Source organism: Argiope bruennichi, chromosome 3, assembly GCF_947563725.1.
Source record: "Argiope bruennichi chromosome 3, qqArgBrue1.1, whole genome shotgun sequence".
NCBI classification, from domain to species: Eukaryota; Metazoa; Arthropoda; class Arachnida; order Araneae; family Araneidae; genus Argiope; species Argiope bruennichi.
Window position 1 is genome coordinate 38,862,585 of NC_079153.1, and position 26,553 is coordinate 38,889,137.

The following is a 26,553-nucleotide window of genomic DNA, read 5'->3' on the forward strand; positions in this document are numbered from 1 at the left end:
TGACGAAAATGATTTTATATCCATGCAGATTCTTGAATTTCATTGGCAATCCGAAGATCGACTTTAGATTTCCTCCACACTGTTAAAACAAATTTTCCCATTCTATCGTAACACAATATGACACGTCAGTCAGACAAGAAGAATTTTAAGAATCACTCCTTTCTTTTGTGGGAAATTTTCAGAAGCAAAAATATTTACAGGACCATAATACTATCAATCCAAGTGATGAGCAACGGCGATATGCAGAAATGGAATGTCTTGTGTAAAAAAGAAAGGCTGTCTTTTGGTGAGAGAATAATGCATCTTCTAATCTCTCTGGTGATTGAAGAATTTTTCTCTTCGAAGTAGTTAGTATCTTCGCTTTTCATTGGAATTCATAATAGGTGTTTTATTTGCATTTTGTTCTATTGTGTTGTCGTCTCAGTTTTGCACATTTATTTGTATCTCGAAAAAGAGTAGCACGTACAGATGATTTCGATGTATGGCGATAGCACACGACATGAAAAATGAGAAAATGGAAGGAAAAAAATGAAAATACCTCGGACGGATATATATATATTTTTTTTAAATCAAAACAAAATTTTAATTAGCAAGTTTACTTTCAATCCGGAAATCGCATATCGTTTTACACTTTGGATGGCACTCTTCTGTTATGCATTCGTTTCTTGAAATGGTGATATTCCGAAAGAGAAGAACATGGCTTTGCAACTTTTAAAATGTTCGATGTCGATTTCTGGCCGAACGTCCGGCAATGCTCAAATGAAATCTGAAATAATCATTCAGCATTGCCCCTCGTAAACATGCAATTTCCGGTGCATTACCACTATGTAAATAGCAGAGCTACGGTAGGGTATATATAGGAACCGGCACTGAAATGTGTTTGTACTCGCTTCGGCAGTACATATACTAAAATTGGAACGATACAGAGAAGATTAGCATGGCCCCTGCGCAAGGATGACACGCAAAATCGTGAAGCGTTCCACATTTTTTGCTTGATACTAATTTCCTTTGGAGAATGTTCTTGTTACGTGTCAGATAAGTGCAATGTCTCGTCAAAGTGAAATTTAAACAAATTAGATTTCGAGCACTTTGTTAATTTCAATAAGTCTTTTATAGCAATTAATATGTTTTTAGTATTCAAAAATAATTTATGAAATTTGAAATGAGGGTTTCACTTCTCGGAACATTATAAGAACTCGCAATTTTATGCAGTGTTATCGCGACTAAGACAAAACTACTGCTGCTCTTCAAAATTGATAACAAGACGGGGAAAGTTGGGAACACTAATTATCATGAATGAAGAAAACGCTAGAAACTTAAAATTGGAGGAGGAAATTTTTAAAAGAATCATTTTGAGGGAGAGGATGATTAAGTGTTTTCCAGGTTAGCAATTTCTATCTTGCCGATAACAAATTAGTAATTCGCCAAAAATATATTGAGATTATTTGCGGTCAGAATGAGGGAATAATAATTATAAACAATATTTTCGAAAATTCAATTATTTGCTCTAAAACTAAACTAAATTTAATACTGGAAGACTGGTGTGTTCCTAAAAATAAACATAGGCTTGGAAAAAAAATTAAACTGAAATTTATGAAATTTTTAAAATGAAATTTCTATTTCTAATTTTTATCGACTGAAGGTACTCAGTACTATCTATTCGGAGAAAAAAGTAGAAAACTTTTAATTACCAGTTCGCATACCTCTAAAATTGAAAGCATTATTTAAATTGAAACTTTTTCTATAACTCACGGGAGCGCGAAGCTTTCAGGCCCGTTTCCCATGATCGCTCGTCTCCGCGATCGCAGATCTGGTGTGAGAGGTGTCGGCTCAGCTTCATTCCTAGGTGCTCCCACCGTCTCTCAATAGGCGGTTGAGATTTCTTGTGACAGGATATTATAAAACTTGTCCAGTTTTCAGGTGTCCGGCTCTTTCTCCAACTCTCTCTCTTGTTAGGGTGTAGGTAATAAAAAGACGACCCTGAACACTTGGCGCTCCCTCCGCGTGGCACTGCAAGGTGCAGTTTGCCCTCTTTTACTGCAGCTCTAAAAATTTTAAATGGAGGATCTGATGTTTCCAGTGCTCTTACTATAGTTTCTCAATAATTTGTTTCAATTATTTGATTAGTTTCGATTCAAGAGAAATTAATTTTACGAAAATTTCACAGCACAAAAATAATCTTTGCATCATCTTAAAGTTTAAAAAAATTATTTAATTTTTCTATGATAATGTTTGATAGTCACATACTTCCAATGATACTTTGGCACAACACTGTTTCTGGTTGAATTTTTCGTTCCTTTCCTTTGTCAATATTTAAAAAAGAAAAGAAAAGACTCTGATCATATTTTAAAACAATGCATTACTTTACTGAAGCGAAACTCAGATTCCAACATTGCTATGAATATTTCATACAAGCTTTTGTCTATTATTGCTGATGATAAAAATGCGAAGATACGTCTCGTATCATTATACATTCTCAGTACTTTTCAGTGCAAGGTCTATTTTCATTATATGGTTCGAAACTTTAGTGTGCTTATATTATACGTTTAACATTACAATCAATGTATGGGTGTGTGTGTGGGGGGGGGGGGATTGTAAATTGCCCCCATTTTCAAATACCGGATATCTTTCCTGAGATGTAATGGGATGTATAAAAATAAAAACAAAAAATTAGGGAAATGCCTAGCACCGTGAACAGAATGGTGTAACACTCCTACAGTATATCAATTATATGACTGTCAAAATTTGAAGTTCGGGGGTATTTTAATGAGAAATCTATTGAGATAAAGTTACACATATACTATTATTTATCTGAAATTTTTAACAACCGTTAATTCCATCGGACCGACTGATCGTCAAAGGCGGTTAGAATTACAGAAAATTTCTAACAAAAGAGTATTTTTATTTTTTCGAAGGTTATAAGCGCGTAGCAAAACGTGGACCGAAAGGGCATAGTAACGTTTACGATGTCATTTCGAATGAATAGAGTTTAATACCCGAGAGCTTGCAAACGCCTCCGAAGTGTGGCGCAGCGATCGCTCAAAGAGTAAATGCGAAATACATTATTCTGCATGTGATTGCTCTTAATGAATATGATCGTTCTAAATTAGCGGTTTAATTCGCAATAATTTGAAGCCAAATAAATTGCATTGATTCTGGATGTAGTACGGAAAATCACGAACTTATATTATTTATAAACAAAGAATAGATGGCGCTCGCTACCTTTCATTTTATGCGACGACTTTCGTACTACTCACTCGAACACTACGAATGCATTTACTTCTAATTGTCAATGCACATTTTCCTTTGAACACTTTCTCTTAATATAGCTTTTGAAATTTTTAATCTAATTATGAATATATAGGCATATTATTCCTTTTAATACAGCTATTTCTTGTTATTTTGTTTTTTATGCATGTTTCAAAGTTCGAATCGTCTTCTTATCATTAAATTTAAAATCTAGAAAACCACATAATTGGTTTACATAATAATTGATCCAAAATGTCAAGAAAGATCACCATACGTGGACAAGTGCAAATGATTTCGTGACGCTGGAGAAAAAATCATGGATGCCAAACCAAAAGTTGATTGTAATAAATTCCCTTTGAAATTTAATAACTTTTATTCGAATAAAATACATCAGTAATGCTTTACATCGACGGATCCTACTGCATTTTAAACATGGCAGTAGAATATTGTATGAAAGATTGCACAAGTAGTTGTGCCTGAGATTTGCTTATCATCATTCTTAAAGGAGTGAATTGTATCATTTCATAAGTCGTGACTGTGGCAGTTGAGATGACTTTTCCCTTCGTAGACTCTATTTCCTCTGCAGATGCGAGTTGTAATGCGAAATCTGTTGTACGCTTTACGAATTTAATGCTGTAGCTACATTAACCAAGAGCTCTGGTCAAGGCGATAAGCTTTTAAATTAAAAGCGCGATGAAGTCGTAGCGATCATCACGGGTATGCATTCGACATGCAGCACTTATGAGTTTGAGGTGCAGAAAAGCCATGTTGGAAAAAACTGACTCTTTATCATCTTCATATAGCAAGCCATGAGTTAGTTGCAGTAACAGCCGAAGCGTATCTTGAATAAATGTTTCTCAGCCTGGTGTGGGTAACGTGAAAGTAATTAGCGTATTCACTCTATTTCTTCTTTTCGTAAAATATCTGGGACAGCGCGAACGCAGTCCCAACTACCAAAAATTATGCACCCCAAGCAACCGCGATTTGCGGATGTGGCGAACGTCAACCCTCCGAAGTGCAATGGAAGGCCTCTGCTCGGGGGAGCCTCCTTATTGATCAAGGCATCCCCAGTGCCAGGTAAGTATGCGAGCAATCAGCCTGCGAAACTTCATATCTATCATTCTCCAATTCTAAAAGTGGTAACTTGACTTGACGAAAATGATTTTATATCCATGCAGATTCTTGAATTTCATTGGCAATCCGAAGATCGACTTTAGATTTCCTCCACACTGTTAAAACAAATTTTCCCATTCTATCGTAACACAATATGACACGTCAGTCAGACAAGAAGAATTTTAAGAATCACTCCTTTCTTTTGTGGGAAATTTTCAGAAGCAAAAATATTTACAGGACCATAATACTATCAATCCAAGTGATGAGCAACGGCGATATGCAGAAATGGAATGTCTTGTGTAAAAAAGAAAGGCTGTCTTTTGGTGAGAGAATAATGCATCTTCTAATCTCTCTGGTGATTGAAGAATTTTTCTCTTCGAAGTAGTTAGTATCTTCGCTTTTCATTGGAATTCATAATAGGTGTTTTATTTGCATTTTGTTCTATTGTGTTGTCGTCTCAGTTTTGCACATTTATTTGTATCTCGAAAAAGAGTAGCACGTACAGATGATTTCGATGTATGGCGATAGCACACGACATGAAAAATGAGAAAATGGAAGGAAAAAAATGAAAATACCTCGGACGGATATATATATATTTTTTTTAAATCAAAACAAAATTTTAATTAGCAAGTTTACTTTCAATCCGGAAATCGCATATCGTTTTACACTTTGGATGGCACTCTTCTGTTATGCATTCGTTTCTTGAAATGGTGATATTCCGAAAGAGAAGAACATGGCTTTGCAACTTTTAAAATGTTCGATGTCGATTTCTGGCCGAACGTCCGGCAATGCTCAAATGAAATCTGAAATAATCATTCAGCATTGCCCCTCGTAAACATGCAATTTCCGGTGCATTACCACTATGTAAATAGCAGAGCTACGGTAGGGTATATATAGGAACCGGCACTGAAATGTGTTTGTACTCGCTTCGGCAGTACATATACTAAAATTGGAACGATACAGAGAAGATTAGCATGGCCCCTGCGCAAGGATGACACGCAAAATCGTGAAGCGTTCCACATTTTTTGCTTGATACTAATTTCCTTTGGAGAATGTTCTTGTTACGTGTCAGATAAGTGCAATGTCTCGTCAAAGTGAAATTTAAACAAATTAGATTTCGAGCACTTTGTTAATTTCAATAAGTCTTTTATAGCAATTAATATGTTTTTAGTATTCAAAAATAATTTATGAAATTTGAAATGAGGGTTTCACTTCTCGGAACATTATAAGAACTCGCAATTTTATGCAGTGTTATCGCGACTAAGACAAAACTACTGCTGCTCTTCAAAATTGATAACAAGACGGGGAAAGTTGGGAACACTAATTATCATGAATGAAGAAAACGCTAGAAACTTAAAATTGGAGGAGGAAATTTTTAAAAGAATCATTTTGAGGGAGAGGATGATTAAGTGTTTTCCAGGTTAGCAATTTCTATCTTGCCGATAACAAATTAGTAATTCGCCAAAAATATATTGAGATTATTTGCGGTCAGAATGAGGGAATAATAATTATAAACAATATTTTCGAAAATTCAATTATTTGCTCTAAAACTAAACTAAATTTAATACTGGAAGACTGGTGTGTTCCTAAAAATAAACATAGGCTTGGAAAAAAAAATTAAACTGAAATTTATGAAATTTTTAAAATGAAATTTCTATTTCTAATTTTTATCGACTGAAGGTACTCAGTACTATCTATTCGGAGAAAAAAGTAGAAAACTTTTAATTACCAGTTCGCATACCTCTAAAATTGAAAGCATTATTTAAATTGAAACTTTTTCTATAACTCACGGGAGCGCGAAGCTTTCAGGCCCGTTTCCCATGATCGCTCGTCTCCGCGATCGCAGATCTGGTGTGAGAGGTGTCGGCTCAGCTTCATTCCTAGGTTCCTGCTCCCACCGTCTCTCAATAGGCGGTTGAGATTTCTTGTGACAGGATATTATAAAACTTGTTCAGTTTTCAGGTGTTCGGCTCTTTCTCCAACTCTCTCTCTTGTTAGGGTGTAGGTAATAAAAAGACGACCCTGAACACTTGGCGCTCCCTCCGCGTGGCACTGCAAGGTGCAGTTTGCCCTCTTTTACTGCAGCTCTAAAAATTTTAAATGGAGGATCTGATGTTTCCAGTGCTCTTACTATAGTTTCTCAATAATTTGTTTCAATTATTTGATTAGTTTCGATTCAAGAGAAATTAATTTTACGAAAATTTCACAGCACAAAAATAATCTTTGCATCATCTTAAAGTTTAAAAAAATTATTTAATTTTTCTATGATAATGTTTGATAGTCACATACTTCCAATGATACTTTGGCACAACACTGTTTCTGGTTGAATTTTTCGTTCCTTTCCTTTGTCAATATTTAAAAAAGAAAAGAAAAGACTCTGATCATATTTTAAAACAATGCATTACTTTACTGAAGCGAAACTCAGATTCCAACATTGCTATGAATATTTCATACAAGCTTTTGTCTATTATTGCTGATGATAAAAATGCGAAGATACGTCTCGTATCATTATACATTCTCAGTACTTTTCAGTGCAAGGTCTATTTTCATTATATGGTTCGAAACTTTAGTGTGCTTATATTATACGTTTAACATTACAATCAATGTATGGGTGTGTGTGTGTGGGGGGGGGGATTGTAAATTGCCCCCATTTTCAAATACCGGATATCTTTCCTGAGATGTAATGGGATGTATAAAAATAAAAACAAAAAATTAGGGAAATGCCTAGCACCGTGAACAGAATGGTGTAACACTCCTACAGTATATCAATTATATGACTGTCAAAATTTGAAGTTCGGGGGTATTTTAATGAGAAATCTATTGAGATAAAGTTACACATATACTATTATTTATCTGAAATTTTTAACAACCGTTAATTCCATCGGACCGACTGATCGTCAAAGGCGGTTAGAATTACAGAAAATTTCTAACAAAAGAGTATTTTTATTTTTTCGAAGGTTATAAGCGCGTAGCAAAACGTGGACCGAAAGGGCATAGTAACGTTTACGATGTCATTTCGAATGAATAGAGTTTAATACCCGAGAGCTTGCAAACGCCTCCGAAGTGTGGCGCAGCGATCGCTCAAAGAGTAAATGCGAAATACATTATTCTGCATGTGATTGCTCTTAATGAATATGATCGTTCTAAATTAGCGGTTTAATTCGCAATAATTTGAAGCCAAATAAATTGCATTGATTCTGGATGTAGTACGGAAAATCACGAACTTATATTATTTATAAACAAAGAATAGATGGCGCTCGCTACCTTTCATTTTATGCGACGACTTTCGTACTACTCACTCGAACACTACGAATGCATTTACTTCTAATTGTCAATGCACATTTTCCTTTGAACACTTTCTCTTAATATAGCTTTTGAAATTTTTAATCTAATTATGAATATATAGGCATATTATTCCTTTTAATACAGCTATTTCTTGTTATTTTGTTTTTTATGCATGTTTCAAAGTTCGAATCGTCTTCTTATCATTAAATTTAAAATCTAGAAAACCACATAATTGGTTTACATAATAATTGATCCAAAATGTCAAGAAAGATCACCATACGTGGACAAGTGCAAATGATTTCGTGACGCTGGAGAAAAAATCATGGATGCCAAACCAAAAGTTGATTGTAATAAATTCCCTTTGAAATTTAATAACTTTTATTCGAATAAAATACATCAGTAATGCTTTACATCGACGGATCCTACTGCATTTTAAACATGGCAGTAGAATATTGTATGAAAGATTGCACAAGTAGTTGTGCCTGAGATTTGCTTATCATCATTCTTAAAGGAGTGAATTGTATCATTTCATAAGTCGTGACTGTGGCAGTTGAGATGACTTTTCCCTTCGTAGACTCTATTTCCTCTGCAGATGCGAGTTGTAATGCGAAATCTGTTGTACGCTTTACGAATTTAATGCTGTAGCTACATTAACCAAGAGCTCTGGTCAAGGCGATAAGCTTTTAAATTAAAAGCGCGATGAAGTCGTAGCGATCATCACGGGTATGCATTCGACATGCAGCACTTATGAGTTTGAGGTGCAGAAAAGCCATGTTGGAAAAAACTGACTCTTTATCATCTTCATATAGCAAGCCATGAGTTAGTTGCAGTAACAGCCGAAGCGTATCTTGAATAAATGTTTCTCAGCCTGGTGTGGGTAACGTGAAAGTAATTAGCGTATTCACTCTATTTCTTCTTTTCGTAAAATATCTGGGACAGCGCGAACGCAGTCCCAACTACCAAAAATTATGCACCCCAAGCAACCGCGATTTGCGGATGTGGCGAACGTCAACCCTCCGAAGTGCAATGGAAGGCCTCTGCTCGGGGGAGCCTCCTTATTGATCAAGGCATCCCCAGTGCCAGGTAAGTATGCGAGCAATCAGCCTGCGAAACTTCATATCTATCATTCTCCAATTCTAAAAGTGGTAACTTGACTTGACGAAAATGATTTTATATCCATGCAGATTCTTGAATTTCATTGGCAATCCGAAGATCGACTTTAGATTTCCTCCACACTGTTAAAACAAATTTTCCCATTCTATCGTAACACAATATGACACGTCAGTCAGACAAGAAGAATTTTAAGAATCACTCCTTTCTTTTGTGGGAAATTTTCAGAAGCAAAAATATTTACAGGACCATAATACTATCAATCCAAGTGATGAGCAACGGCGATATGCAGAAATGGAATGTCTTGTGTAAAAAAGAAAGGCTGTCTTTTGGTGAGAGAATAATGCATCTTCTAATCTCTCTGGTGATTGAAGAATTTTTCTCTTCGAAGTAGTTAGTATCTTCGCTTTTCATTGGAATTCATAATAGGTGTTTTATTTGCATTTTGTTCTATTGTGTTGTCGTCTCAGTTTTGCACATTTATTTGTATCTCGAAAAAGAGTAGCACGTACAGATGATTTCGATGTATGGCGATAGCACACGACATGAAAAATGAGAAAATGGAAGGAAAAAAATGAAAATACCTCGGACGGATATATATATATTTTTTTTAAATCAAAACAAAATTTTAATTAGCAAGTTTACTTTCAATCCGGAAATCGCATATCGTTTTACACTTTGGATGGCACTCTTCTGTTATGCATTCGTTTCTTGAAATGGTGATATTCCGAAAGAGAAGAACATGGCTTTGCAACTTTTAAAATGTTCGATGTCGATTTCTGGCCGAACGTCCGGCAATGCTCAAATGAAATCTGAAATAATCATTCAGCATTGCCCCTCGTAAACATGCAATTTCCGGTGCATTACCACTATGTAAATAGCAGAGCTACGGTAGGGTATATATAGGAACCGGCACTGAAATGTGTTTGTACTCGCTTCGGCAGTACATATACTAAAATTGGAACGATACAGAGAAGATTAGCATGGCCCCTGCGCAAGGATGACACGCAAAATCGTGAAGCGTTCCACATTTTTTGCTTGATACTAATTTCCTTTGGAGAATGTTCTTGTTACGTGTCAGATAAGTGCAATGTCTCGTCAAAGTGAAATTTAAACAAATTAGATTTCGAGCACTTTGTTAATTTCAATAAGTCTTTTATAGCAATTAATATGTTTTTAGTATTCAAAAATAATTTATGAAATTTGAAATGAGGGTTTCACTTCTCGGAACATTATAAGAACTCGCAATTTTATGCAGTGTTATCGCGACTAAGACAAAACTACTGCTGCTCTTCAAAATTGATAACAAGACGGGGAAAGTTGGGAACACTAATTATCATGAATGAAGAAAACGCTAGAAACTTAAAATTGGAGGAGGAAATTTTTAAAAGAATCATTTTGAGGGAGAGGATGATTAAGTGTTTTCCAGGTTAGCAATTTCTATCTTGCCGATAACAAATTAGTAATTCGCCAAAAATATATTGAGATTATTTGCGGTCAGAATGAGGGAATAATAATTATAAACAATATTTTCGAAAATTCAATTATTTGCTCTAAAACTAAACTAAATTTAATACTGGAAGACTGGTGTGTTCCTAAAAATAAACATAGGCTTGGAAAAAAAAATTAAACTGAAATTTATGAAATTTTTAAAATGAAATTTCTATTTCTAATTTTTATCGACTGAAGGTACTCAGTACTATCTATTCGGAGAAAAAAGTAGAAAACTTTTAATTACCAGTTCGCATACCTCTAAAATTGAAAGCATTATTTAAATTGAAACTTTTTCTATAACTCACGGGAGCGCGAAGCTTTCAGGCCCGTTTCCCATGATCGCTCGTCTCCGCGATCGCAGATCTGGTGTGAGAGGTGTCGGCTCAGCTTCATTCCTAGGTTCCTGCTCCCACCGTCTCTCAATAGGCGGTTGAGATTTCTTGTGACAGGATATTATAAAACTTGTTCAGTTTTCAGGTGTTCGGCTCTTTCTCCAACTCTCTCTCTTGTTAGGGTGTAGGTAATAAAAAGACGACCCTGAACACTTGGCGCTCCCTCCGCGTGGCACTGCAAGGTGCAGTTTGCCCTCTTTTACTGCAGCTCTAAAAATTTTAAATGGAGGATCTGATGTTTCCAGTGCTCTTACTATAGTTTCTCAATAATTTGTTTCAATTATTTGATTAGTTTCGATTCAAGAGAAATTAATTTTACGAAAATTTCACAGCACAAAAATAATCTTTGCATCATCTTAAAGTTTAAAAAAATTATTTAATTTTTCTATGATAATGTTTGATAGTCACATACTTCCAATGATACTTTGGCACAACACTGTTTCTGGTTGAATTTTTCGTTCCTTTCCTTTGTCAATATTTAAAAAAGAAAAGAAAAGACTCTGATCATATTTTAAAACAATGCATTACTTTACTGAAGCGAAACTCAGATTCCAACATTGCTATGAATATTTCATACAAGCTTTTGTCTATTATTGCTGATGATAAAAATGCGAAGATACGTCTCGTATCATTATACATTCTCAGTACTTTTCAGTGCAAGGTCTATTTTCATTATATGGTTCGAAACTTTAGTGTGCTTATATTATACGTTTAACATTACAATCAATGTATGGGTGTGTGTGTGTGGGGGGGGGATTGTAAATTGCCCCCATTTTCAAATACCGGATATCTTTCCTGAGATGTAATGGGATGTATAAAAATAAAAACAAAAAATTAGGGAAATGCCTAGCACCGTGAACAGAATGGTGTAACACTCCTACAGTATATCAATTATATGACTGTCAAAATTTGAAGTTCGGGGGTATTTTAATGAGAAATCTATTGAGATAAAGTTACACATATACTATTATTTATCTGAAATTTTTAACAACCGTTAATTCCATCGGACCGACTGATCGTCAAAGGCGGTTAGAATTACAGAAAATTTCTAACAAAAGAGTATTTTTATTTTTTCGAAGGTTATAAGCGCGTAGCAAAACGTGGACCGAAAGGGCATAGTAACGTTTACGATGTCATTTCGAATGAATAGAGTTTAATACCCGAGAGCTTGCAAACGCCTCCGAAGTGTGGCGCAGCGATCGCTCAAAGAGTAAATGCGAAATACATTATTCTGCATGTGATTGCTCTTAATGAATATGATCGTTCTAAATTAGCGGTTTAATTCGCAATAATTTGAAGCCAAATAAATTGCATTGATTCTGGATGTAGTACGGAAAATCACGAACTTATATTATTTATAAACAAAGAATAGATGGCGCTCGCTACCTTTCATTTTATGCGACGACTTTCGTACTACTCACTCGAACACTACGAATGCATTTACTTCTAATTGTCAATGCACATTTTCCTTTGAACACTTTCTCTTAATATAGCTTTTGAAATTTTTAATCTAATTATGAATATATAGGCATATTATTCCTTTTAATACAGCTATTTCTTGTTATTTTGTTTTTTATGCATGTTTCAAAGTTCGAATCGTCTTCTTATCATTAAATTTAAAATCTAGAAAACCACATAATTGGTTTACATAATAATTGATCCAAAATGTCAAGAAAGATCACCATACGTGGACAAGTGCAAATGATTTCGTGACGCTGGAGAAAAAATCATGGATGCCAAACCAAAAGTTGATTGTAATAAATTCCCTTTGAAATTTAATAACTTTTATTCGAATAAAATACATCAGTAATGCTTTACATCGACGGATCCTACTGCATTTTAAACATGGCAGTAGAATATTGTATGAAAGATTGCACAAGTAGTTGTGCCTGAGATTTGCTTATCATCATTCTTAAAGGAGTGAATTGTATCATTTCATAAGTCGTGACTGTGGCAGTTGAGATGACTTTTCCCTTCGTAGACTCTATTTCCTCTGCAGATGCGAGTTGTAATGCGAAATCTGTTGTACGCTTTACGAATTTAATGCTGTAGCTACATTAACCAAGAGCTCTGGTCAAGGCGATAAGCTTTTAAATTAAAAGCGCGATGAAGTCGTAGCGATCATCACGGGTATGCATTCGACATGCAGCACTTATGAGTTTGAGGTGCAGAAAAGCCATGTTGGAAAAAACTGACTCTTTATCATCTTCATATAGCAAGCCATGAGTTAGTTGCAGTAACAGCCGAAGCGTATCTTGAATAAATGTTTCTCAGCCTGGTGTGGGTAACGTGAAAGTAATTAGCGTATTCACTCTATTTCTTCTTTTCGTAAAATATCTGGGACAGCGCGAACGCAGTCCCAACTACCAAAAATTATGCACCCCAAGCAACCGCGATTTGCGGATGTGGCGAACGTCAACCCTCCGAAGTGCAATGGAAGGCCTCTGCTCGGGGGAGCCTCCTTATTGATCAAGGCATCCCCAGTGCCAGGTAAGTATGCGAGCAATCAGCCTGCGAAACTTCATATCTATCATTCTCCAATTCTAAAAGTGGTAACTTGACTTGACGAAAATGATTTTATATCCATGCAGATTCTTGAATTTCATTGGCAATCCGAAGATCGACTTTAGATTTCCTCCACACTGTTAAAACAAATTTTCCCATTCTATCGTAACACAATATGACACGTCAGTCAGACAAGAAGAATTTTAAGAATCACTCCTTTCTTTTGTGGGAAATTTTCAGAAGCAAAAATATTTACAGGACCATAATACTATCAATCCAAGTGATGAGCAACGGCGATATGCAGAAATGGAATGTCTTGTGTAAAAAAGAAAGGCTGTCTTTTGGTGAGAGAATAATGCATCTTCTAATCTCTCTGGTGATTGAAGAATTTTTCTCTTCGAAGTAGTTAGTATCTTCGCTTTTCATTGGAATTCATAATAGGTGTTTTATTTGCATTTTGTTCTATTGTGTTGTCGTCTCAGTTTTGCACATTTATTTGTATCTCGAAAAAGAGTAGCACGTACAGATGATTTCGATGTATGGCGATAGCACACGACATGAAAAATGAGAAAATGGAAGGAAAAAAATGAAAATACCTCGGACGGATATATATATATTTTTTTTAAATCAAAACAAAATTTTAATTAGCAAGTTTACTTTCAATCCGGAAATCGCATATCGTTTTACACTTTGGATGGCACTCTTCTGTTATGCATTCGTTTCTTGAAATGGTGATATTCCGAAAGAGAAGAACATGGCTTTGCAACTTTTAAAATGTTCGATGTCGATTTCTGGCCGAACGTCCGGCAATGCTCAAATGAAATCTGAAATAATCATTCAGCATTGCCCCTCGTAAACATGCAATTTCCGGTGCATTACCACTATGTAAATAGCAGAGCTACGGTAGGGTATATATAGGAACCGGCACTGAAATGTGTTTGTACTCGCTTCGGCAGTACATATACTAAAATTGGAACGATACAGAGAAGATTAGCATGGCCCCTGCGCAAGGATGACACGCAAAATCGTGAAGCGTTCCACATTTTTTGCTTGATACTAATTTCCTTTGGAGAATGTTCTTGTTACGTGTCAGATAAGTGCAATGTCTCGTCAAAGTGAAATTTAAACAAATTAGATTTCGAGCACTTTGTTAATTTCAATAAGTCTTTTATAGCAATTAATATGTTTTTAGTATTCAAAAATAATTTATGAAATTTGAAATGAGGGTTTCACTTCTCGGAACATTATAAGAACTCGCAATTTTATGCAGTGTTATCGCGACTAAGACAAAACTACTGCTGCTCTTCAAAATTGATAACAAGACGGGGAAAGTTGGGAACACTAATTATCATGAATGAAGAAAACGCTAGAAACTTAAAATTGGAGGAGGAAATTTTTAAAAGAATCATTTTGAGGGAGAGGATGATTAAGTGTTTTCCAGGTTAGCAATTTCTATCTTGCCGATAACAAATTAGTAATTCGCCAAAAATATATTGAGATTATTTGCGGTCAGAATGAGGGAATAATAATTATAAACAATATTTTCGAAAATTCAATTATTTGCTCTAAAACTAAACTAAATTTAATACTGGAAGACTGGTGTGTTCCTAAAAATAAACATAGGCTTGGAAAAAAAAATTAAACTGAAATTTATGAAATTTTTAAAATGAAATTTCTATTTCTAATTTTTATCGACTGAAGGTACTCAGTACTATCTATTCGGAGAAAAAAGTAGAAAACTTTTAATTACCAGTTCGCATACCTCTAAAATTGAAAGCATTATTTAAATTGAAACTTTTTCTATAACTCACGGGAGCGCGAAGCTTTCAGGCCCGTTTCCCATGATCGCTCGTCTCCGCGATCGCAGATCTGGTGTGAGAGGTGTCGGCTCAGCTTCATTCCTAGGTGCTCCCACCGTCTCTCAATAGGCGGTAGAGAGTTCTTGTGACAGGATATTATAAAACTTGTTCAGTTTTCAGGTGTTCGGCTCTTTCTCCAACTCTCTCTCTTGTTAGGGTGTAGGTAATAAAAAGACGACCCTGAACACTTGGCGCTCCCTCCGCGTGGCACTGCAAGGTGCAGTTTGCCCTCTTTTACTGCAGCTCTAAAAATTTTAAATGGAGGATCTGATGTTTCCAGTGCTCTTACTATAGTTTCTCAATAATTTGTTTCAATTATTTGATTAGTTTCGATTCAAGAGAAATTAATTTTACGAAAATTTCACAGCACAAAAATAATCTTTGCATCATCTTAAAGTTTAAAAAAATTATTTAATTTTTCTATGATAATGTTTGATAGTCACATACTTCCAATGATACTTTGGCACAACACTGTTTCTGGTTGAATTTTTCGTTCCTTTCCTTTGTCAATATTTAAAAAAGAAAAGAAAAGACTCTGATCATATTTTAAAACAATGCATTACTTTACTGAAGCGAAACTCAGATTCCAACATTGCTATGAATATTTCATACAAGCTTTTGTCTATTATTGCTGATGATAAAAATGCGAAGATACGTCTCGTATCATTATACATTCTCAGTACTTTTCAGTGCAAGGTCTATTTTCATTATATGGTTCGAAACTTTAGTGTGCTTATATTATACGTTTAACATTACAATCAATGTATGGGTGTGTGTGTGGGGGGGGGGGATTGTAAATTGCCCCCATTTTCAAATACCGGATATCTTTCCTGAGATGTAATGGGATGTATAAAAATAAAAACAAAAAATTAGGGAAATGCCTAGCACCGTGCACAGAATGGTGTAACACTCCTACAGTATATCAATTATATGACTGTCAAAATTTGAAGTTCGGGGGTATTTTAATGAGAAATCTATTGAGATAAAGTTACACATATACTATTATTTATCTGAAATTTTTAACAACCGTTAATTCCATCGGACCGACTGATCGTCAAAGGCGGTTAGAATTACAGAAAATTTCTAACAAAAGAGTATTTTTATTTTTTCGAAGGTTATAAGCGCGTAGCAAAACGTGGACCGAAAGGGCATAGTAACGTTTACGATGTCATTTCGAATGAATAGAGTTTAATACCCGAGAGCTTGCAAACGCCTCCGAAGTGTGGCGCAGCGATCGCTCAAAGAGTAAATGCGAAATACATTATTCTGCATGTGATTGCTCTTAATGAATATGATCGTTCTAAATTAGCGGTTTAATTCGCAATAATTTGAAGCCAAATAAATTGCATTGATTCTGGATGTAGTACGGAAAATCACGAACTTATATTATTTATAAACAAAGAATAGATGGCACTCGCTACCTTTCATTTTATGCGACGACTTTCGTACTACTCACTCGAACACTACGAATGCATTTACTTCTAATTGTCAATGCACATTTTCCTTTGAACACTTTCTCTTAATATAGCTTTTGAAATTTTTAATCTAATTATGAATATATAGGCATATTATTCCTTTTAATACAGCTATTTCTTGTTATTTTGTTTTTTATGCATGTTTCAAAGTTCGAATCGTCTTCTTATCATTAAATTTAAAATCTAGAAAACCACATAATTGGTTTACATAATAATTGATCCAAAATGTCAAGAAAGATCACCATACGTGGACAAGTGCAAATGATTTCGTGACGCTGGAGAAAAAATCATGGATGCCAAACCAAAAGTTGATTGTAATAAATTCCCTTTGAAATTTAATAACTTTTATTCGAATAAAATACATCAGTAATGCTTTACATCGACGGATCCTACTGCATTTTAAACATGGCAGTAGAATATTGTATGAAAGATTGCACAAGTAGTTGTGCCTGAGATTTGCTTATCATCATTCTTAAAGGAGTGAATTGTATCATTTCATAAGTCGTGACTGTGGCAGTTGAGATGACTTTTCCCTTCGTAGACTCTATTTCCTCTGCAGATGCGAGTTGTAATGCGAAATCTGTTGTACGCTTTACGAATTTAATGCTGTAGCTACATTAACCAAGAGCTCTGGTCAAGGCGATAAGCTTTTAAATTAAAAGCGCGATGAAGTCGTAGCGATCATCACGGGTATGCATTCGACATGCAGCACTTATGAGTTTGAGGTGCAGAAAAGCCATGTTGGAAAAAACTGACTCTTTATCATCTTCATATAGCAAGCCATGAGTTAGTTGCAGTAACAGCCGAAGCGTATCTTGAATAAATGTTTCTCAGCCTGGTGTGGGTAACGTGAAAGTAATTAGCGTATTCACTCTATTTCTTCTTTTCGTAAAATATCTGGGACAGCGCGAACGCAGTCCCAACTACCAAAAATTATGCACCCCAAGCAACCGCGATTTGCGGATGTGGCGAACGTCAACCCTCCGAAGTGCAATGGAAGGCCTCTGCTCGGGGGAGCCTCCTTATTGATCAAGGCATCCCCAGTGCCAGGTAAGTATGCGAGCAATCAGCCTGCGAAACTTCATATCTATCATTCTCCAATTCTAAAAGTGGTAACTTGACTTGACGAAAATGATTTTATATCCATGCAGATTCTTGAATTTCATTGGCAATCCGAAGATCGACTTTAGATTTCCTCCACACTGTTAAAACAAATTTTCCCATTCTATCGTAACACAATATGACACGTCAGTCAGACAAGAAGAATTTTAAGAATCACTCCTTTCTTTTGTGGGAAATTTTCAGAAGCAAAAATATTTACAGGACCATAATACTATCAATCCAAGTGATGAGCAACGGCGATATGCAGAAATGGAATGTCTTGTGTAAAAAAGAAAGGCTGTCTTTTGGTGAGAGAATAATGCATCTTCTAATCTCTCTGGTGATTGAAGAATTTTTCTCTTCGAAGTAGTTAGTATCTTCGCTTTTCATTGGAATTCATAATAGGTGTTTTATTTGCATTTTGTTCTATTGTGTTGTCGTCTCAGTTTTGCACATTTATTTGTATCTCGAAAAAGAGTAGCACGTACAGATGATTTCGATGTATGGCGATAGCACACGACATGAAAAATGAGAAAATGGAAGGAAAAAAATGAAAATACCTCGGACGGATATATATATATTTTTTTTAAATCAAAACAAAATTTTAATTAGCAAGTTTACTTTCAATCCGGAAATCGCATATCGTTTTACACTTTGGATGGCACTCTTCTGTTATGCATTCGTTTCTTGAAATGGTGATATTCCGAAAGAGAAGAACATGGCTTTGCAACTTTTAAAATGTTCGATGTCGATTTCTGGCCGAACGTCCGGCAATGCTCAAATGAAATCTGAAATAATCATTCAGCATTGCCCCTCGTAAACATGCAATTTCCGGTGCATTACCACTATGTAAATAGCAGAGCTACGGTAGGGTATATATAGGAACCGGCACTGAAATGTGTTTGTACTCGCTTCGGCAGTACATATACTAAAATTGGAACGATACAGAGAAGATTAGCATGGCCCCTGCGCAAGGATGACACGCAAAATCGTGAAGCGTTCCACATTTTTTGCTTGATACTAATTTCCTTTGGAGAATGTTCTTGTTACGTGTCAGATAAGTGCAATGTCTCGTCAAAGTGAAATTTAAACAAATTAGATTTCGAGCACTTTGTTAATTTCAATAAGTCTTTTATAGCAATTAATATGTTTTTAGTATTCAAAAATAATTTATGAAATTTGAAATGAGGGTTTCACTTCTCGGAACATTATAAGAACTCGCAATTTTATGCAGTGTTATCGCGACTAAGACAAAACTACTGCTGCTCTTCAAAATTGATAACAAGACGGGGAAAGTTGGGAACACTAATTATCATGAATGAAGAAAACGCTAGAAACTTAAAATTGGAGGAGGAAATTTTTAAAAGAATCATTTTGAGGGAGAGGATGATTAAGTGTTTTCCAGGTTAGCAATTTCTATCTTGCCGATAACAAATTAGTAATTCGCCAAAAATATATTGAGATTATTTGCGGTCAGAATGAGGGAATAATAATTATAAACAATATTTTCGAAAATTCAATTATTTGCTCTAAAACTAAACTAAATTTAATACTGGAAGACTGGTGTGTTCCTAAAAATAAACATAGGCTTGGAAAAAAAAATTAAACTGAAATTTATGAAATTTTTAAAATGAAATTTCTATTTCTAATTTTTATCGACTGAAGGTACTCAGTACTATCTATTCGGAGAAAAAAGTAGAAAACTTTTAATTACCAGTTCGCATACCTCTAAAATTGAAAGCATTATTTAAATTGAAACTTTTTCTATAACTCACGGGAGCGCGAAGCTTTCAGGCCCGTTTCCCATGATCGCTCGTCTCCGCGATCGCAGATCTGGTGTGAGAGGTGTCGGCTCAGCTTCATTCCTAGGTGCTCCCACCGTCTCTCAATAGGCGGTTGAGATTTCTTGTGACAGGATATTATAAAACTTGTCCAGTTTTCAGGTGTCCGGCTCTTTCTCCAACTCTCTCTCTTGTTAGGGTGTAGGTAATAAAAAGACGACCCTGAACACTTGGCGCTCCCTCCGCGTGGCACTGCAAGGTGCAGTTTGCCCTCTTTTACTGCAGCTCTAAAAATTTTAAATGGAGGATCTGATGTTTCCAGTGCTCTTACTATAGTTTCTCAATAATTTGTTTCAATTATTTGATTAGTTTCGATTCAAGAGAAATTAATTTTACGAAAATTTCACAGCACAAAAATAATCTTTGCATCATCTTAAAGTTTAAAAAAATTATTTAATTTTTCTATGATAATGTTTGATAGTCACATACTTCCAATGATACTTTGGCACAACACTGTTTCTGGTTGAATTTTTCGTTCCTTTCCTTTGTCAATATTTAAAAAAGAAAAGAAAAGACTCTGATCATATTTTAAAACAATGCATTACTTTACTGAAGCGAAACTCAGATTCCAACATTGCTATGAATATTTCATACAAGCTTTTGTCTATTATTGCTGATGATAAAAATGCGAAGATACGTCTCGTATCATTATACATTCTCAGTACTTTTCAGTGCAAGGTCTATTTTCATTATATGGTTCGAAACTTTAGTGTGCTTATATTATACGTTTAACATTACAATCAATGTATGGGTGTGTGTGTGTGGGGGGGGGGATTGTAAATTGCCCCCATTTTCAAATACCGGATATCTTTCCTGAGATGTAATGGGATGTATAAAAATAAAAACAAAAAATTAGGGAAATGCCTAGCACCGTGAACAGAATGGTGTAACACTCCTACAGTATATCAATTATATGACTGTCAAAATTTGAAGTTCGGGGGTATTTTAATGAGAAATCTATTGAGATAAAGTTACACATATACTATTATTTATCTGAAATTTTTAACAACCGTTAATTCCATCGGACCGACTGATCGTCAAAGGCGGTTAGAATTACAGAAAATTTCTAACAAAAGAGTATTTTTATTTTTTCGAAGGTTATAAGCGCGTAGCAAAACGTGGACCGAAAGGGCATAGTAACGTTTACGATGTCATTTCGAATGAATAGAGTTTAATACCCGAGAGCTTGCAAACGCCTCCGAAGTGTGGCGCAGCGATCGCTCAAAGAGTAAATGCGAAATACATTATTCTGCATGTGATTGCTCTTAATGAATATGATCGTTCTAAATTAGCGGTTTAATTCGCAATAATTTGAAGCCAAATAAATTGCATTGATTCTGGATGTAGTACGGAAAATCACGAACTTATATTATTTATAAACAAAGAATAGATGGCGCTCGCTACCTTTCATTTTATGCGACGACTTTCGTACTACTCACTCGAACACTACGAATGCATTTACTTCTAATTGTCAATGCACATTTTCCTTTGAACACTTTCTCTTAATATAGCTTTTGAAATTTTTAATCTAATTATGAATATATAGGCATATTATTCCTTTTAATACAGCTATTTCTTGTTATTTTGTTTTTTATGCATGTTTCAAAGTTCGAATCGTCTTCTTATCATTAAATTTAAAATCTAGAAAACCACATAATTGGTTTACATAATAATTGATCCAAAATGTCAAGAAAGATCACCATACGTGGACAAGTGCAAATGATTTCGTGACGCTGGAGAAAAAATCATGGATGCCAAACCAAAAGTTGATTGTAATAAATTCCCTTTGAAATTTAATAACTTTTATTCGAATAAAATACATCAGTAATGCTTTACATCGACGGATCCTACTGCATTTTAAACATGGCAGTAGAATATTGTATGAAAGATTGCACAAGTAGTTGTGCCTGAGATTTGCTTATCATCATTCTTAAAGGAGTGAATTGTATCATTTCATAAGTCGTGACTGTGGCAGTTGAGATGACTTTTCCCTTCGTAGACTCTATTTCCTCTGCAGATGCGAGTTGTAATGCGAAATCTGTTGTACGCTTTACGAATTTAATGCTGTAGCTACATTAACCAAGAGCTCTGGTCAAGGCGATAAGCTTTTAAATTAAAAGCGCGATGAAGTCGTAGCGATCATCACGGGTATGCATTCGACATGCAGCACTTATGAGTTTGAGGTGCAGAAAAGCCATGTTGGAAAAAACTGACTCTTTATCATCTTCATATAGCAAGCCATGAGTTAGTTGCAGTAACAGCCGAAGCGTATCTTGAATAAATGTTTCTCAGCCTGGTGTGGGTAACGTGAAAGTAATTAGCGTATTCACTCTATTTCTTCTTTTCGTAAAATATCTGGGACAGCGCGAACGCAGTCCCAACTACCAAAAATTATGCACCCCAAGCAACCGCGATTTGCGGATGTGGCGAACGTCAACCCTCCGAAGTGCAATGGAAGGCCTCTGCTCGGGGGAGCCTCCTTATTGATCAAGGCATCCCCAGTGCCAGGTAAGTATGCGAGCAATCAGCCTGCGAAACTTCATATCTATCATTCTCCAATTCTAAAAGTGGTAACTTGACTTGACGAAAATGATTTTATATCCATGCAGATTCTTGAATTTCATTGGCAATCCGAAGATCGACTTTAGATTTCCTCCACACTGTTAAAACAAATTTTCCCATTCTATCGTAACACAATATGACACGTCAGTCAGACAAGAAGAATTTTAAGAATCACTCCTTTCTTTTGTGGGAAATTTTCAGAAGCAAAAATATTTACAGGACCATAATACTATCAATCCAAGTGATGAGCAACGGCGATATGCAGAAATGGAATGTCTTGTGTAAAAAAGAAAGGCTGTCTTTTGGTGAGAGAATAATGCATCTTCTAATCTCTCTGGTGATTGAAGAATTTTTCTCTTCGAAGTAGTTAGTATCTTCGCTTTTCATTGGAATTCATAATAGGTGTTTTATTTGCATTTTGTTCTATTGTGTTGTCGTCTCAGTTTTGCACATTTATTTGTATCTCGAAAAAGAGTAGCACGTACAGATGATTTCGATGTATGGCGATAGCACACGACATGAAAAATGAGAAAATGGAAGGAAAAAAATGAAAATACCTCGGACGGATATATATATATTTTTTTTAAATCAAAACAAAATTTTAATTAGCAAGTTTACTTTCAATCCGGAAATCGCATATCGTTTTACACTTTGGATGGCACTCTTCTGTTATGCATTCGTTTCTTGAAATGGTGATATTCCGAAAGAGAAGAACATGGCTTTGCAACTTTTAAAATGTTCGATGTCGATTTCTGGCCGAACGTCCGGCAATGCTCAAATGAAATCTGAAATAATCATTCAGCATTGCCCCTCGTAAACATGCAATTTCCGGTGCATTACCACTATGTAAATAGCAGAGCTACGGTAGGGTATATATAGGAACCGGCACTGAAATGTGTTTGTACTCGCTTCGGCAGTACATATACTAAAATTGGAACGATACAGAGAAGATTAGCATGGCCCCTGCGCAAGGATGACACGCAAAATCGTGAAGCGTTCCACATTTTTTGCTTGATACTAATTTCCTTTGGAGAATGTTCTTGTTACGTGTCAGATAAGTGCAATGTCTCGTCAAAGTGAAATTTAAACAAATTAGATTTCGAGCACTTTGTTAATTTCAATAAGTCTTTTATAGCAATTAATATGTTTTTAGTATTCAAAAATAATTTATGAAATTTGAAATGAGGGTTTCACTTCTCGGAACATTATAAGAACTCGCAATTTTATGCAGTGTTATCGCGACTAAGACAAAACTACTGCTGCTCTTCAAAATTGATAACAAGACGGGGAAAGTTGGGAACACTAATTATCATGAATGAAGAAAACGCTAGAAACTTAAAATTGGAGGAGGAAATTTTTAAAAGAATCATTTTGAGGGAGAGGATGATTAAGTGTTTTCCAGGTTAGCAATTTCTATCTTGCCGATAACAAATTAGTAATTCGCCAAAAATATATTGAGATTATTTGCGGTCAGAATGAGGGAATAATAATTATAAACAATATTTTCGAAAATTCAATTATTTGCTCTAAAACTAAACTAAATTTAATACTGGAAGACTGGTGTGTTCCTAAAAATAAACATAGGCTTGGAAAAAAAAATTAAATTGAAATTTATGAAATTTTTAAAATGAAATTTCTATTTCTAATTTTTATCGACTGAAGGTACTCAGTACTATCTATTCGGAGAAAAAAGTAGAAAACTTTTAATTACCAGTTCGCATACCTCTAAAATTGAAAGCATTATTTAAATTGAAACTTTTTCTATAACTCACGGGAGCGCGAAGCTTTCAGGCCCGTTTCCCATGATCGCTCGTCTCCGCGATCGCAGATCTGGTGTGAGAGGTGTCGGCTCAGCTTCATTCCTAGGTGCTCCCACCGTCTCTCAATAGGCGGTTGAGATTTCTTGTGACAGGATATTATAAAACTTGTTCAGTTTTCAGGTGTCCGGCTCTTTCTCCAACTCTCTCTCTTGTTAGGGTGTAGGTAATAAAAAGACGACCCTGAACACTTGGCGCTCCCTCCGCGTGGCACTGCAAGGTGCAGTTTGCCCTCTTTTACTGCAGCTCTAAAAATTTTAAATGGAGGATCTGATGTTTCCAGTGCTCTTACTATAGTTTCTCAATAATTTGTTTCAATTATTTGATTAGTTTCGATTCAAGAGAAATTAATTTTACGAAAATTTCACAGCACAAAAATAATCTTTGCATCATCTTAAAGTTTAAAAAAATTATTTAATTTTTCTATGATAATGTTTGATAGTCACATACTTCCAATGATACTTTGGCACAACACTGTTTCTGGTTGAATTTTTCGTTCCTTTCCTTTGTCAATATTTAAAAAAGAAAAGAAAAGACTCTGATCATATTTTAAAACAATGCATTACTTTACTGAAGCGAAACTCAGATTCCAACATTGCTATGAATATTTCATACAAGCTTTTGTCTATTATTGCTGATGATAAAAATGCGAAGATACGTCTCGTATCATTATACATTCTCAGTACTTTTCAGTGCAAGGTCTATTTTCATTATATGGTTCGAAACTTTAGTGTGCTTATATTATACGTTTAACATTACAATCAATGTATGGGTGTGTGTGTGTGGGGGGGGGGATTGTAAATTGCCCCCATTTTCAAATACCGGATATCTTTCCTGAGATGTAATGGGATGTATAAAAATAAAAACAAAAAATTAGGGAAATGCCTAGCACCGTGAACAGAATGGTGTAACACTCCTACAGTATATCAATTATATGACTGTCAAAATTTGAAGTTCGGGGGTATTTTAATGAGAAATCTATTGAGATAAAGTTACACATATACTATTATTTATCTGAAATTTTTAACAACCGTTAATTCCATCGGACCGACTGATCGTCAAAGGCGGTTAGAATTACAGAAAATTTCTAACAAAAGAGTATTTTTATTTTTTCGAAGGTTATAAGCGCGTAGCGAAACGTGGACCGAAAGGGCATAGTAACGTTTACGATGTCATTTCGAATGAATAGAGTTTAATACCCGAGAGCTTGCAAACGCCTCCGAAGTGTGGCGCAGCGATCGCTCAAAGAGTAAATGCGAAATACATTATTCTGCATGTGATTGCTCTTAATGAATATGATCGTTCTAAATTAGCGGTTTAATTCGCAATAATTTGAAGCCAAATAAATTGCATTGATTCTGGATGTAGTACGGAAAATCACGAACTTATATTATTTATAAACAAAGAATAGATGGCGCTCGCTACCTTTCATTTTATGCGACGACTTTCGTACTACTCACTCGAACACTACGAATGCATTTACTTCTAATTGTCAATGCACATTTTCCTTTGAACACTTTCTCTTAATATAGCTTTTGAAATTTTTAATCTAATTATGAATATATAGGCATATTATTCCTTTTAATACAGCTATTTCTTGTTATTTTGTTTTTTATGCATGTTTCAAAGTTCGAATCGTCTTCTTATCATTAAATTTAAAATCTAGAAAACCACATAATTGGTTTACATAATAATTGATCCAAAATGTCAAGAAAGATCACCATACGTGGACAAGTGCAAATGATTTCGTGACGCTGGAGAAAAAATCATGGATGCCAAACCAAAAGTTGATTGTAATAAATTCCCTTTGAAATTTAATAACTTTTATTCGAATAAAATACATCAGTAATGCTTTACATCGACGGATCCTACTGCATTTTAAACATGGCAGTAGAATATTGTATGAAAGATTGCACAAGTAGTTGTGCCTGAGATTTGCTTATCATCATTCTTAAAGGAGTGAATTGTATCATTTCATAAGTCGTGACTGTGGCAGTTGAGATGACTTTTCCCTTCGTAGACTCTATTTCCTCTGCAGATGCGAGTTGTAATGCGAAATCTGTTGTACGCTTTACGAATTTAATGCTGTAGCTACATTAACCAAGAGCTCTGGTCAAGGCGATAAGCTTTTAAATTAAAAGCGCGATGAAGTCGTAGCGATCATCACGGGTATGCATTCGACATGCAGCACTTATGAGTTTGAGGTGCAGAAAAGCCATGTTGGAAAAAACTGACTCTTTATCATCTTCATATAGCAAGCCATGAGTTAGTTGCAGTAACAGCCGAAGCGTATCTTGAATAAATGTTTCTCAGCCTGGTGTGGGTAACGTGAAAGTAATTAGCGTATTCACTCTATTTCTTCTTTTCGTAAAATATCTGGGACAGCGCGAACGCAGTCCCAACTACCAAAAATTATGCACCCCAAGCAACCGCGATTTGCGGATGTGGCGAACGTCAACCCTCCGAAGTGCAATGGAAGGCCTCTGCTCGGGGGAGCCTCCTTATTGATCAAGGCATCCCCAGTGCCAGGTAAGTATGCGAGCAATCAGCCTGCGAAACTTCATATCTATCATTCTCCAATTCTAAAAGTGGTAACTTGACTTGACGAAAATGATTTTATATCCATGCAGATTCTTGAATTTCATTGGCAATCCGAAGATCGACTTTAGATTTCCTCCACACTGTTAAAACAAATTTTCCCATTCTATCGTAACACAATATGACACGTCAGTCAGACAAGAAGAATTTTA

The 26,553-nt window shown here is 35.3% G+C and overlaps 12 non-coding genes across 12 annotated transcripts; 6 read left to right on the plus strand and 6 right to left on the minus strand.

Annotated features, from left to right (window-relative positions):
• The first annotated feature begins 882 nt into the window (after positions 1 to 882).
• Positions 883 to 989, plus strand: LOC129964353 (U6 spliceosomal RNA). The gene has a single exon (XR_008784135.1). It is a non-coding gene; the product is annotated as a U6 spliceosomal RNA (small nuclear RNA).
• A 3,184-nt stretch (positions 990 to 4,173) lies between these two features.
• On the minus strand, positions 4,174 to 4,334 carry LOC129964398 (U1 spliceosomal RNA). The gene has a single exon (XR_008784176.1). It is a non-coding gene; the product is annotated as a U1 spliceosomal RNA (small nuclear RNA).
• Positions 4,335 to 5,281: 947 nt separating this feature from the next.
• On the plus strand, positions 5,282 to 5,388 carry LOC129964354 (U6 spliceosomal RNA). The gene has a single exon (XR_008784136.1). It is a non-coding gene; the product is annotated as a U6 spliceosomal RNA (small nuclear RNA).
• A 3,189-nt stretch (positions 5,389 to 8,577) lies between these two features.
• LOC129964399 (U1 spliceosomal RNA) lies at positions 8,578 to 8,738 on the minus strand. Its single transcript, XR_008784177.1, has one exon. It is a non-coding gene; the product is annotated as a U1 spliceosomal RNA (small nuclear RNA).
• A 947-nt stretch (positions 8,739 to 9,685) lies between these two features.
• On the plus strand, positions 9,686 to 9,792 carry LOC129964355 (U6 spliceosomal RNA). The gene has a single exon (XR_008784137.1). It is a non-coding gene; the product is annotated as a U6 spliceosomal RNA (small nuclear RNA).
• Positions 9,793 to 12,980: 3,188 nt separating this feature from the next.
• On the minus strand, positions 12,981 to 13,141 carry LOC129964400 (U1 spliceosomal RNA). The gene has a single exon (XR_008784178.1). It is a non-coding gene; the product is annotated as a U1 spliceosomal RNA (small nuclear RNA).
• A 947-nt stretch (positions 13,142 to 14,088) lies between these two features.
• LOC129964356 (U6 spliceosomal RNA) lies at positions 14,089 to 14,195 on the plus strand. Its single transcript, XR_008784138.1, has one exon. It is a non-coding gene; the product is annotated as a U6 spliceosomal RNA (small nuclear RNA).
• A 3,184-nt stretch (positions 14,196 to 17,379) lies between these two features.
• On the minus strand, positions 17,380 to 17,540 carry LOC129964401 (U1 spliceosomal RNA). Its single transcript, XR_008784179.1, has one exon. It is a non-coding gene; the product is annotated as a U1 spliceosomal RNA (small nuclear RNA).
• Positions 17,541 to 18,487: 947 nt separating this feature from the next.
• LOC129964358 (U6 spliceosomal RNA) lies at positions 18,488 to 18,594 on the plus strand. The gene has a single exon (XR_008784139.1). It is a non-coding gene; the product is annotated as a U6 spliceosomal RNA (small nuclear RNA).
• A 3,185-nt stretch (positions 18,595 to 21,779) lies between these two features.
• LOC129964402 (U1 spliceosomal RNA) lies at positions 21,780 to 21,940 on the minus strand. The gene has a single exon (XR_008784180.1). It is a non-coding gene; the product is annotated as a U1 spliceosomal RNA (small nuclear RNA).
• A 947-nt stretch (positions 21,941 to 22,887) lies between these two features.
• LOC129964359 (U6 spliceosomal RNA) lies at positions 22,888 to 22,994 on the plus strand. Its single transcript, XR_008784140.1, has one exon. It is a non-coding gene; the product is annotated as a U6 spliceosomal RNA (small nuclear RNA).
• Positions 22,995 to 26,179: 3,185 nt separating this feature from the next.
• LOC129964404 (U1 spliceosomal RNA) lies at positions 26,180 to 26,340 on the minus strand. Its single transcript, XR_008784182.1, has one exon. It is a non-coding gene; the product is annotated as a U1 spliceosomal RNA (small nuclear RNA).
• Positions 26,341 to 26,553: the final 213 nt, after the last annotated feature.